General features: G+C 47.1%; 1 non-coding gene across 1 annotated transcript; it reads right to left on the reverse strand.

Annotated features, from left to right (window-relative positions):
• Positions 1–8,074: 8,074 nt before the first annotated feature.
• trnai-uau (transfer RNA isoleucine (anticodon UAU)) lies at positions 8,075–8,148 on the reverse strand. Its single transcript has one exon. It is a non-coding gene; the product is annotated as a tRNA-Ile (tRNA).
• Between the last annotated feature and the right edge of the window lie 5,500 nt (positions 8,149–13,648).

The raw sequence follows: 13,648 nt of genomic DNA on the forward strand, positions 1-13,648 counted from the left end.
CAGCATAACCATCGGCTTCGCTTTATCGAAATCTCTCTCCAGGTGTCTTCAGCGCGCACCCCAAATCCAACAAGATTGTCATCTTCAGATTTCTCAGGTCCCATTGGCACATCTTTCTTGTGCGTTTCAAATTTCAGAAGATCCTCAATTTTGTTGTGGCTCAGTGCATAATCAATGAATGACATTAAACTGTCCTTACTGTGTCCTTGTGAAGAAGGAAACCTTTAGCTGTTTCCTCCTGTACATTTGTGATCAGGTACATGGTGTAACCGACATCATTTTCCAGAAGCCATCTGAATGATTTCCCCTAATATCAGCCAAAGTCGGCGCAGTTGGTCTTTGAGACCTTTTTGGATCACGTGCGGAACAGACCAGGGAGGCGCCAACCATGACTCATTTCAAAAAGGGCAAAAGGAGCACTGTTTTTATTGTTTGAGTATTTTACATTACGAAAATTAAACATACAAAGTTTTAATACTCATGATTAAAAACTGTTTTTAAAAAACAATTCTAAAATCATTTCTGAAACTTTTAAAATCCTTAAAAGTTTTAAACAGAACAAGTGAATTCAAAAGTGTGTTAAATATCAAAACAATTTGTATTAAATATGGCAAACTGCCAAAATAACTATAATGAAAAAAAAACCATCTGATGTGTTGTTTTAAAACGGTAGATGCATTAGACAAAATAAAGAACAAAACATGTTTCTAAAGCAATACAAAACAGTCTAATACATCTTTTTCTAATTTTAAAAACAGTCAGCACATCAGACAAACCATAAACATAAAAAAAAACCTCAAAACCCTGTGATTATAAACCATTTAAAACAAAGACCATAATCAGTCTTTATAAAATTAAAATCAACAATCCTGCAGAGGAGGCCCTCACAGTCCTGATAGAGATGTTCTTTCTATGCTTCCCAGTGCTGATGCTCCACTCCGGACCGGTTCCTGTCTCTGCTGTGCTAACTCCTCTCCGCAGGCCATGGTTGCCTCGCCGGCACCCTCAATCTGTGTGGATGGTGCCTAGGCGCCGGCGCCTCGGCTCCTCACAGACCTGCAGAGAGAGAGAGAGACAGAGAACCAGTCTGGGTGCACATGGGAAGCTTCACTCACGTCTGTACTCCTGAGACCAGCGTGTCAAGTCGGACTCTGCTCCTGAGGAGCAGCCCTGAGGTGGGGGCCCAAGGACCCCTGGACCAGACTTATTAGGAGGAGGAGTGCCTTTTACCCCCCCCCTCACCACCTTTGATCTTCTTAACAAGAGGGATGGGGTAGTTGGGGTATCTCTTCCCCTCTCTCTTCCTCTCCTTTGGCCGTCTGGCCAACTCCTCCTCTGTCATGGAGGCTTTGGCCCCTAACATCGAATCCTGGGTGGGGCAGTGCAGTTGTACACTTGAGCAAGGTACTTCACTTAGATTGCTCCAGTAAAATGCCCAGCTGTATAAATGGGTACAAATGTAAGTCGCCCTGGATAAGATTGTCAGCTAAATGACAAAAATAATAATAATAATAATAATAATAATAATAATAATAATATAAATAATAATAATAATAATAATAATAATAATAATAATAATAATAAAAAGCAGGGACCCCTGGGTGAGACCGTGGCCCTGCCGCTCCTCTATCCCCCTTCTCCGAGGTGGCTAGAGGAGGCACCCTTCTGTGCTGGCGGTTTCGACACCTGTGTGGCGCCGATATTCCTGTCCTTTGCCTTTCTTTCTATACGAGCCAGCACCTGATCTAATTCACCCTCCAGCTACAACGGTTCCAGGGCTTTCTTTCTCACCTGCCTGTCGCAGCTGGAGGGAGGGCTGGCTCTCTTCTGCAAGACGGTCTCACCTACACTATCTTTCGACCCGGTTCCCGAGGCTCTGCTCTCCACTCTCACACATGGAGGAGCGGTGGGTCTGGTTTTCTTTTCAGCGGTTTTCAGGGGGCTGGTCCACCAAGGCAGGGCCCGATGTTCCGTTTTTGCTGGAGGAGGGAGTGGAACTTCTGCCTCGGCTCCAGCGAGGGGTGGGCCGGGGGGAGCTCGACTATCTTGGGCTGCCTCCAGAGAGGAGACATTATTCGGGTTCTTGGCAGATTTCTCCTCTCTGTCCACCACTTTTCTCCTTTTATTGCTCACCTTCACCCAACCCCCCCCTTCTGACTGTTACCCCTTTCTCTTAAGTGGTTCCTTTGGGGTAGGGGGAGGTTCTGGAGCCAGGTCATATATCTGTTCTTCTTCTCCCTCTCCCTCCTCCTCCCACGCCGGGCCTCCCTCATGTTCCGGCTCAGGGTCCAGAATGGAATTGTGAGAAGGGAGACCCAACTCTATTTGTGTACGACTGGAGGCAGTTCTTATAGATATGGCCCCCACAGCTGCAGAGGTAGTAGAGTAACTTTTCTCTGCAGGCGTGTGTCTGGTGACCTCCTCTACACTTACACGTGCACTGGGCAACAACGGGGTCTCGGCCCTGACACCGCCTGCAGAGTTTTGGCATCCCGTCATAGTAGACCAGCCCCCTAGCTTCTCTGATCTGTATAGTATTGGGGAGGTGGCAGACCTTCTCTGGATTCTCCACGCTCCGCCTCAATCGAATCCGGCACTGCCACATTCCCCCCACACACCGTCCACATCCAACATCCAACTATTCGAGTGGAGAGCTCACTGAACCTCGCAAGCCAGATCTTCACGTCCTTGCCTGAGACCATCTCACAGAAAAATTGCACAGTCACTATTCTATAGCAAATATCCGACAGGATTATCATCGCAAAACCCGCCAGCTCCCTGTATTTCTCCCTTCTATACACGCTGTAGCACTCCTCTAGCAAATCATGGTTGACAAAGCTTACCTCGAAGAAGTCTTTGTCTTTATGCGGCAGCTTCACCAGCAAAGCCCATACCTTTTTGCAGGACCTCCCTGCTGAACTGGAGTCTTGACATCCGCTTGTCTCCTAAACTAAACAAAGGAACAGAAAACTAGAGGTAGGTCTCCTGCTGGTGGTGGAGGTTCCAGTGGATTGATGTCAGTGAAAAGGTCTGACTGGAGTCACTGCTCCAGTGGGCTGCGCTGCTTCCCGCTGAGACCTGGTCCTGGTATCCCGTGGGGTGCTGCCTTCATGAAGCCTGCTCTTCGGTCCCACTGGTCCAGGCAGGACCTTCAGATGGTTCATCCTCAGCTGGGCCTCCCTCGCACCGGAACAGGAACACCGCTGGATCAGGAACTCCAAAGGATTCTGGGTCGCCGCCACACTGCCTCTGCTGAAAAAAAAAAGACAAATGCCAATCTCTGCAAAGTCTACTCCATGTCCTCCTTCAGGTGGTGAAGAGAAACCCAATTCCAAGATAAAGGAGCACTGGCTATGTCAAAAGCAGGAATCAAACCCATGCCTCTAGGGGAAACTACAACCTAACCACAGCACCTTCGACCACTTGGCCATCCTGACCACCCGGGAGGGTGCTAGCAAAATGAGTAGCAGTCAAGGACTGCCTTCCGGAGCTTGAGCTGACTGAAGGACACTCACAATGTGGAATAAAGCAGGCAGGGGAGGCAGCGATGCTGCCCTCAACTTTTAGAACTGGAAAAAGACGTGGCGGAAGATATGGGGGCTGCAAGGGCAGCTCCTCATTAGAATACTATTTTATTGTATTTAGTATTTTACATTTACATAAAAACAATTCAATTTTTTAATACTTATGATTAAAATCTTTAAAAATCAATTCTTAAAATCACTTAAAAAAATTTAAAATCTTTGTGATTTTAACGAAAAACAAAACAATTAACTTAAAATAAACGTGCACAAAACAACAAAACAAACGTGATTAAAGCAAAACTGCTCACCAACATAAAAGTCAAATACATTGAAAATAACTGAAAATGCATTGGACAAAATAAAAAAAACAATTAAAAAGGTAAAAATAAAAAACAAACAAAAAAGGTCCAATGCATTTAAAATTAAATCCAAAACAGTCAATGTATTTGACAAAAGAATATAACAAAACTAAACCAAAAAACCCCTAAAACAATTAGTGGTTTAAAAACAACTAAATCTTTAAAAACAATTAAGATTCATTTTTAAAATCGTTTTAAAAACAATCATCCATAAATTAATTAAAAGATCTTGGACTCGGGCTCCAGCAGGGGGAACTGACCGTCCCCGGAGGTGGGTCCCATCATGGGATCCTGAGCTCCCCCAGATCTTGTATGTGCCAGTTCTTATAGGCTTATAGGCTGCCCTCAACTTTTAGAACTGGAAAAAGACGTGGCGGAAGATATGGGGGCTGCAAGGGCAGCTCCTCATTAGAATAGCGTTGAGTATCCCTGCCTGTCATGCGGGAGACTGGGGTTTGATTTCCCAATAGCAGGCTCCTTCTCTGGTTTTGCTTCCCCCACCTAGGGGGGGAAGCCTACACAAAGGACTTGGGAACAAGAAAGAAATGTCACCCCAATGACCAGAGAAAGGAGGAAGAGCAAGAGCAACACAATAATTCCAATAGATTCCAATCTCTATATGTAGATTTATATATTATAAAGTCATAGAGCGAGAGAGAGAGATTGCAAAAAAATGTGTGAGAGAAACAGATTTTACGAATGGGGGCCAACAAGCCATAGGGGGGCTGGCACTATTCTTTGGCGTCATAGTCAGCAGGATTCAAACCTGCACGGGGAGACTTCAATGGATAACTAGTCCATAGCGGGGGATGTGGAGAAGCAGGTGTATCCCGATGAGGAAGGGACAGGGAGCAGATCGCTTTACAGATCAAGAAGGATATAGGATTAAAAGCGTCTGCTAAACCTACTTAAAATGATGGACGGGGGTGCTTGACTTATTTTTTTCTGCTGTCTGTTTTCTTTGTGTGTGTTACTCACTCTACTTCTATAATGGACACAATTAAAGTATGAATGGATGCGTTAAAGAGAGCGGCTGTGTTTTAGTATGTCAAGCAGAAATGCCTGTCCGTGATCTTTTTAGATGCAGATGCACACAGAGCATGCTAGAGGGGGAGTGGGTCAGGAATTGGAAAGGCGAGATTTGTTTTAGTCATGGGTCAAGACAGAGTGCAGGAGTTACAGTTTTATTTTCAGGGCATTTTAGATTAGTTTCTGTTTTAATGACTGAGGTGGTGGAAGGACGCCTGCTTGTTGTCAAGGCAGTAGTTGAGAGACGATTGTTTGTTTTTATAAATGTATATGCACCAACAAATGGCAGGGAGAGAGTGGGGGGGTTAAAACAGCTTGACAATGACAATTATTGATTTTAATTGCACCCTGCATGACAAACTTGACAGGAACCACACTGAGCCGCACTCCCAGTCTGCCAGGGAGATGAGGGAGCTGCAGGAGAGGCATGACCTGCAGGATGTGTGGAGGAGTTTGTATGGGGCAGAAAGGCAGTATAGCTGGTCGGAGGTGCGGGAGGACACTCTCTCCCTATCCAGGCTTGATCAGATTTACACTGTACTCCAGTGAGGTGGATGAGCCTCAGACCAACATGCAGCATCTCCTTGGAGACCTGCCGCAGGTGCCGGAGGAGAAGCAGGCTGGGCTGGAGGGGGAGCTCACCCTGCAGGAGCTTACTGCTGCTCTTCATGGGTTGAGTACAAGGAAGGCCCAGGGCATTGATGGCCTGCCAGTTGAGTTTTATAGCACCTTCTGGGGTCTGCTGGGGACTGACCTGCTGGCAGTGATGCAGGAGAGCATCCAGCAAGGGGCGCTGCAAGTGAGCTGCAGGCGTGCCCTCGTGGCACTGTTGCCCAAGAAAGATGACCTGTGCTAGAACTGAAGCTCCTCTCCAGAGTGATGGCCTGATCCATCTGATCCACCCTGACCAGTCCTACTGTGTGCCTGGTAGGTCCATACAGGACAACATCCTGTTCATTAGGCACATCATGGAGGTCTCCAGGCTGTTGGGGTTAAAGACTGGTCTCATTGCGCTGGACCAGGAAAAGGCTTTTGACCGGGTTGAGCACCAGTACCTGTGGCGGATGATGGAGGCTTTTGGGTTCAGCCCTGTTTTCATAGCCATGACCAGGGTGCTCTATGGTGACACTCAAAACATATTGAAAATCAATGTTGGCTTGAGCGCCCCCTTCAGGGTGTACAGGGGAATCTGGCAGGGCTGCCCCATGTTGGGATGCTCCACTCCATGGCCATTGAGCCATTGCTGCAGGAGCTGCACAGAGTGGTGGGGGGGCTTTATGTCCCTCGCTGCCCGACACCCTTCCGCTTCTCTGCCTACGCTGATGATGTGGTGGTGCTGGTGGGGTGCGAGGGGGATGTGGACAGAATCAGCACCTCGCTCTGGGACTTAAACCAAAGTGAACTGGTCCAAGAGCACGGGGTTGCTGCTGGGGGAGTTGGGGGGGCAGGGAGGCCTGCAACTCCCTGGAGGATTACAGTGGTGCAGAGGTGGTCTCAAGTACTTGGAGGTGCACCTGGGGGATCAGGCCATGGAGCAGAGGAACTGGGAGGGGATGCCGGAGGGGCTGCGGGGGAGGCTCGGGCGATGGCACTGGCTGCTCCCTCAGCGTTCTTCTTCTGGACTGGTCTGCACTGGCTGTGAAAGGGGCTACTATACCTGCCCCGTGAGGAGGGGGGGCAAGGGCTGGTGGACGTGGAGTGCAGGATGGCTGCTTTCCATCTGCAGTTCCTGCAGAAGCTGGTCTACGGGCCGAGCCTCCTGTCCTGGAGGCCGCTTACGTGGACCTTGCTCCGTCATGTGGGGACGCTGCAGGTGGACAGTGCAATGTCCCTGATGGACATTAGCAGGCTGGCAGCAGGCAACCTTCCTGGGTTCTACCGCAGTGTGTTGAGGGCCTGGCAGCTGCTCACAGCCTGACATGTGTACAGCTCCCTCATCCTGCACTGGCTGCTCCAGATGCCCATCATCTGGACCGGGGTGTTCCAGCTGCATGATCTGCTGGCTGGAGGATTGTGGACAGCCTGGAAGGGAAAATGGGTGTGCGCTCCCTGCGCTGGACAGGTATTCTGCTCGGCCGAGGCCGGTGCCACCCTGCCTTCTGAAGGGAAACTGCTGCTGAGGGAGTGTTTCCTCCAGCTCCAGACCCCAGAGCCCCAGTTCAAGTTCCCCAATTTGCTGGTTTCCCCCTTCCCTGAGGTATGATGGAGGCCTCTCAGGGACCCTGTTGAGGAGGGGTCCGCAGGAGTTGTCCCTGGATGGGGCCTGTGTGAAGGCCCGGCACCAAACGCAGCTCTTGCCGCTAACTGACATGCCCTGGAGGGACAGGCTGGGGGGGAGGAGGGGAAGGGGGAGCCAGTATGGCACAGTGTGTATCAGCCACTTCTGAAAAGAGAGCTTGGGATCTGCAGTGGAGAGTGCTCCACGTTATCATTGCCATCAAGTACTTCCTGTTGCTAATTAACGTTGCACAGTGTGACATCAGTTTGCACACCTTTCTCTTTCTTGTTCTCAAGTCCTTTGTGTAGGCTTCCCCCACCACTCCCCGGAATCAATCCCCGGTCTCCCGCAAGACAGGTAGACATACTCACCACTATACTAATGAGGAGCTGCCCCTGGTGCCCCTGCTGCCCCCACATCTTCCGCCACGTCCTTTTACGGTTCTAAATTTGTCAGAGCAAGGTGAGGGCAGCATCCCTGCCTCACCTGCCTACTTTATTCCACCTTGTGAGTGTCCTTCGGTCAGCTCAGGCTGCGGAAGGCAATCCTGGACCACTACTCGCATTCCTAGTACCCTGCCGAGTGGTCAGGATGTCCGAGCAGTCTAAGAGGCTGCGTTCATGTTGCAGTCTCCTCTGGAGTTCAAGTCCCACTTCTGACATATCCAGTGTTCCTTTTGCCCTTCTTCAAACGTGTCAGCAGGAACACCTTTGTCTGTCTCTGTGGTGTAATCGATTAGCTGTTGACCTTTAGAATCCACCCAGGGAGGGCCCCCTTTTCCCCCCACCCCCTGTTATTATTTCTACTTCGGGCGGTCAGCTTGCCAGACTGCGGCTTTCCTTCAGCCACAGTAACCTTATGCTGCTTGCTGTGGACGGCCATCTTGCTAAAGTCTAAGGAGGTTTTAGAAGCTTCCTTTACATTGCCTAGATCAACATAAACCAAGGCACTGCTGGGATTCAAACCCAGAGTTTCCTGTTTATAAGATAGGTGCTTTGACCAACTAAGCCACAGCGCCAGTACTCCCCTGTTCCCCAGTGCCTACACTCAGGGGTAAGGAGCAAAACAAAACAAAACAAAACAAAACAAAACAAAACAAATACTATTTTATTGGATTTAGTATTTTCTTTTCATCAATAAAAACAATTCAATTTTTAATACTTATGATTAAAAACATTGACATATCAATCCTTAAAATCACTTAAAAATTTTAAAATCTTTGTGATTTTAACAAAACTAAAACAATTAACTTTTAAAATAAATGTGCTCAAATCAAATAAACAAAACGTGATAAAAGCAAAAACTGCACACCAACAAAAAAGTCAAATACATTGAAAATAACTGAAAATGCATTAGACAAAATAAAGAAACAAAACAAAACAAAGTGTGGATCCAGGCTGCAACAAAGGAAGCACACAGAGGTGTACACGTAAGGTTGATGGGAGCAACAAGCTTCCTGGTGAGCTTGTCCCGCGGGTGGCAATGGGAATTCGACATCGGCCGTTAGGTGTGCGTAGCCCACGCAGGGATGTCCTTTGGGTTTTGGTTCTTCTTTAAAAACTGTCATCTGTCCTGTTGGCTTTCCGCTTCATAACGTCCTCCAATGGCTTTACTATTAGCCTATCTTGCTAAAACTAAGGGTTGATGTAACAGTTCGGGTGGGATATTCAACAGCCCCTCCCAACCTGCACACAACGAATAATGTGACAGCAAACAACTCAAACAACTGATACAAATGTGTGTATCCTAGCACAATGAAATGTATTTGGAATAAATTACAGCACATTTAAGATGAGCAAAAAGATCATGAAAAAGGAAGGACAACAAAAGTCATAACAAATCAGACACTATTACAAATGGTGGCGATACAAAGTCCACAATGAAGTTCCCCCAGTCCTTTACCAGTTCATATCACAACCGACGCTGAGGTGCCGTGGAAATCATGGAAGTGTTGATTATAACATGTCCATTATGGTCAAGACTTCCAAAGTGGGCGAAAGATTAATTTAACAGTCTTTTGTGCAATGAATCCGCGGTTGAAGTATTCCCCCACCATGGCGTCTCATTTCTCCTGTTCCTCTTCCCTTTCTCCTTTTATATCCATTCCATAAATTAGGTCATCTGTAGTCCACCACATCCTCACCTGGAACCATGTATGCACAACAGCACCAGCAGGGGATAGTGGTCACCACAATACACACTCATAACACAACAAATATAAAGCACAAGCTTCACAAGGTGCACATAAAGCCCACCTAAGGCACTGCTGGGATTCAAACCCAGGATCTCCTGTTTGCTAAACAGGCACCTTAACCAACTAAGCCAAGATGCTGCCAATAGTAGCAGAACAGCAGATCACGGACCACTGTCAATCAGATGCTTGCCTTGCCGTCCATCCATCTATCCATCTATCTATCTATCTATCTATCTATCTATCTATCTATCTATCTATCTATCTATCTATGACTCTCGATATCTAACTCTCGCTTGCTAGTTAGCTAGCTATGACTCTACACTCAGGCGTAAGGAACAAAACAAAACAAAACAAAACAAAACAAAACAAAATCTGGATGCAGGCTGCAACAAAGGAAGCACACAGAGGTGTAAACGTAAGGTTGACGGCACCAAGACTGCAGCTGCTGCTGCCGATAGTAGCATAATAGCAGATCACGGACCACTGTCAATCAGATGCTTGCCTTGCCGTCTATCTATCTATCTATCTATCTATCTATGACTCTCGATATCTAACTCTCTTTGCTGGCTATCGCTCCCCCAATGGTCAGTAGCATAGTAGCATAACAGCAGATCACGGACCACTGTCAATCAGATGCTAGCCTTGCCATCCATCCATCTATCTATCTATCTATGACTCTCGATATCTATCTCTCTTGCTTGCTATCGCTACCCCAATGGTCAGTAGCATAGTAGCATAACAGCAGATCAAGAACCACTGTCAATCAGATGCTTGCCTTGCCGTCCATCCATCCATTCATCTATCTATGACTCTCGATATCTAACTCTCTTGCTTGCTATCGCTCCCCCAATGGTCAGTAGCATAGTTGCATAACAGCAGATCACAGACCACTGTCAATCAGATGCTTGCCTTGCCGTCCATCCATCCATCTATCTATCTAGCTAGCTAGCTATCTATCTATGACTCTCGATATCTAACTCTCTTGCTTGCTATCGCTCCCCCAATGGTCACGTATGTTGCATTCAACGACAAAGAAAATCGTGTGCTGGAAATGATTTCTGGCAACTGTGAAGGAGCTGCACGACTGCAGCAACCACAACACCTCTGTCTGTCTCTGTGGTGCAATCGCTCAGCGCGTTTGGCTGTTAACCGAAAGGATGGTGGTTTGAATCCACCAAGGGACGGCCAACTTTTCCCCCCGCCCCTTGTTATTGTTTCTACTTCTGGCGGTCACCTTGCCAGACTGCGGCTACAGTAACCTTAAGCTGCTTGCTGTGGACGGCCATGTTGCAAAAATGTATTGAGCGTTTAGATACTTCCTTTCCATTGCCTAGGCCAACATAAACCAATGCACTGCTGGGAGTCGAACCCAGGGTTTCTTGTTTACAAGACAGGTGCTTTGACCAACTAAGCCACGGTGCCAGGACTCTCCCATTCCCCAGTGCCTACACTCAGGCGTAAGGAACAAAACAAAACAAAACAAAACAAAACAAAACAAAACAAAACAAAACAAAACAAAACAAAACAAAACAAAATCTGGATGCAGGCTGCAACAAAGGAAGCACGCAGAGGTGAAAACGTAAGGTTGACGGGAGCAACAAGCTCCCTGTTGCGACTGTCCAGGGGCTGCAATGGGAATTGGACGTTGGCCGTTAGGTGCGCGTAGCGCGTGTCCTTTGGGTTCTGGTTCTTCTTTACAAACCGGCTTCTGTCCAGTTGGCTTTCCGGTTCATTACGTCCTCTGATGGCTTTACGATAAGCCTATCTTGCAATCAGATGCTTGCCTTGCCGTCCATCCATCCATCTATCTATCTATCTATCTATGACTCTCGATATCTAACTCTCTTGCTTGCTATCGCTCCCCCAATGGTCAGTAGCATAGTTGCATAACAGCAGATCACAGACCACTGTCAATCAGATGCTTGCCTTGCCGTCCATCCATCCATTCATCTATCTATGACTCTCGATATCTAACTCTCTTGCTTGCTATCGCTCCCCCAATGGTCAGTAGCATAGTTGCATAACAGCAGATCAAAGACCACTGTCAATCAGATGCTTGCCTTGCCGTCCATCCATCCATCCATCTATCTTTCTATGTATCTGTGTCTCTCGATATCTAACTCTCTTGCTTGCTAACGCTCCCCCAATGGTCAGTAGCATAGTAGCATAACAGCAGATCACGGACAACTGTCAATCAGATGCTTGCCTTGCCGTCCATCCATCCATCTATCTATTTATCTATCTATGACTCTTGATATCTAACTCTCTTGCTTGCTATCGCTCCCCCAATGGTCAGTAGCATAGTAGCAAATCACGGACCACTGTCAATCAGGTGCTTGCCTTGCCGTCCATCCATCCATCCATCTATCTATCTATCTATCTATCTATGACTCTCAATATCTAACTCTCTTGCTTGCTATCGCTCCCCCAATGGTCAGTAGCATAGTAGCATAACAGCAGATCACGGACCACTGTCAATCAGATGCTTGCCTTGCAGTCCATCCATCTATCTATCTATCTATCTATAACTCTTGATATCTAACTCTCTTGCTTGCTATCGCTCCCCCAATGGTCAGTAGCATTGTAGCATAACAGCAGATCATGGACCACTGTCAATCAGATGCTTGCCTTGCCGTCCATCCATCCATCCATCTATCTATGACTCTCGATATCTAACTCTCTTGCTTGCTATCGCTCCCCCAATGGTCAGTAGCATAGTTGCATAACAGCAGATCACAGACCACTGTCAATCAGATGCTTGCCTTGCCGTCCATCCATCCATCCATCTATCTTTCTATGTATCTATGTCTCTCGATATCTAACTCTCTTGCTTGCTATCGCTCCCCCAATGGTCAGTAGCATAGTAGCATAACAGCAGATCACGGACCACTGTCAATCAGATGCTTGCCTTGCCGTCCATCCATCTATCTATCTATCCATCTATGACTCTTGATATCTAACTCTCTTGCTTGCTATCGCTCCCCCAATGGTCAGTAGCATAGTAGCATAACAGCAGATCACGGACCACTGTCAATCAGATGCTTGCCTTGCCGTCCATCCATCCATCTATCTATTTATCTATCTATGACTCTTGATATCTAACTCTCTTGCTTGCTATCGCTCCCCCAATGGTCAGTAGCATAGTAGCAAATCACGGACCACTGTCAATCAGGTGCTTGCCTTGCCGTCCATCCATCCATCCATCTATCTATCTATCTATCTATGACTCTCAATATCTAACTCTCTTGCTTGCTATCGCTCCCCCAATGGTCAGTAGCATTGTAGCATAACAGCAGATCACGGACCACTGTCAATCAGATGCTTGCCTTGCCGTCCATCCATCTATCTATCTATCTATCTATGACTCTTGATATCTAACTCTCTTGCTTGCTATCGCTCCGCCAATGGTCAGTAGCATAGTAGCATGACAGCAGATCACGGACCACTGTCAATCAGATGCTTGCCTTGCCGTCCATCCATCCATCCATCTATCTATGACTCTCGATATCTAACTCTCTTGCTTGCTATCGCTCCCCCAATGGTCAGTAGCATAGTTGCATAACAGCAGATCACAGACCACTGTCAATCAGATGCTTGCCTTGCCGTCCATCCATCCATCCATCTATCTTTCTATGTATCTATGTCTCTCGATATCTAACTCTCTTGCTTGCTATCGCTCCCCCAATGGTCAGTAGCATAACAGCAGATCACGGAACACTGTCAATCAGATGCTTGCCTTGCCGTCCATCCATCCATCCATCTATCTATCTATCTATCTATCTATCTATGACTCTCGATATCTAACTCTCTTGCTTGCTATCGCTCCCCCAATGGTCAGTAGAATAGTAGCATATCAGCAGATCATGGACCACTGTCAATCAGATGCTTGCCTTGTCTTCCATCCATCCATCTATCTATCTATCTAGCTATCTAGATAGCTATCAATCTATGACTCTCAATATCTAACTCTCTTGCTTGCTATCGCTCCCCCAATGGTCAGTAGAATAGTAGCATAACAGCAGATCACGGACCACTGTCAATCAGATGCTTGCCTTGCCGTCCATCCATCCATCCATCTATCTATCTATCTAGCTATTTAGCTAGCTATTTAGCTAGCTATCAATCTATGACTCTCAATATCTAACTCTCTTGCTTGCTATCGCTCCCCCAATGGTCACGTATGTTGCATTCAACGACAAAGAAAATCGTGTGCTGGAAATGATTTCTGGCAACTGTGAAGGAACTGCACGACTGCAGCAAGCACAACACCTCCGTCTGTGTCTGTGGCGTAATCGGTCAGCGTGTTCGGCTGTTATTCGAAAGG

Source organism: Amia ocellicauda, chromosome 2 (assembly GCF_036373705.1).
Source record: "Amia ocellicauda isolate fAmiCal2 chromosome 2, fAmiCal2.hap1, whole genome shotgun sequence".
Classification (NCBI taxonomy): domain Eukaryota; kingdom Metazoa; phylum Chordata; class Actinopteri; order Amiiformes; family Amiidae; genus Amia; species Amia ocellicauda.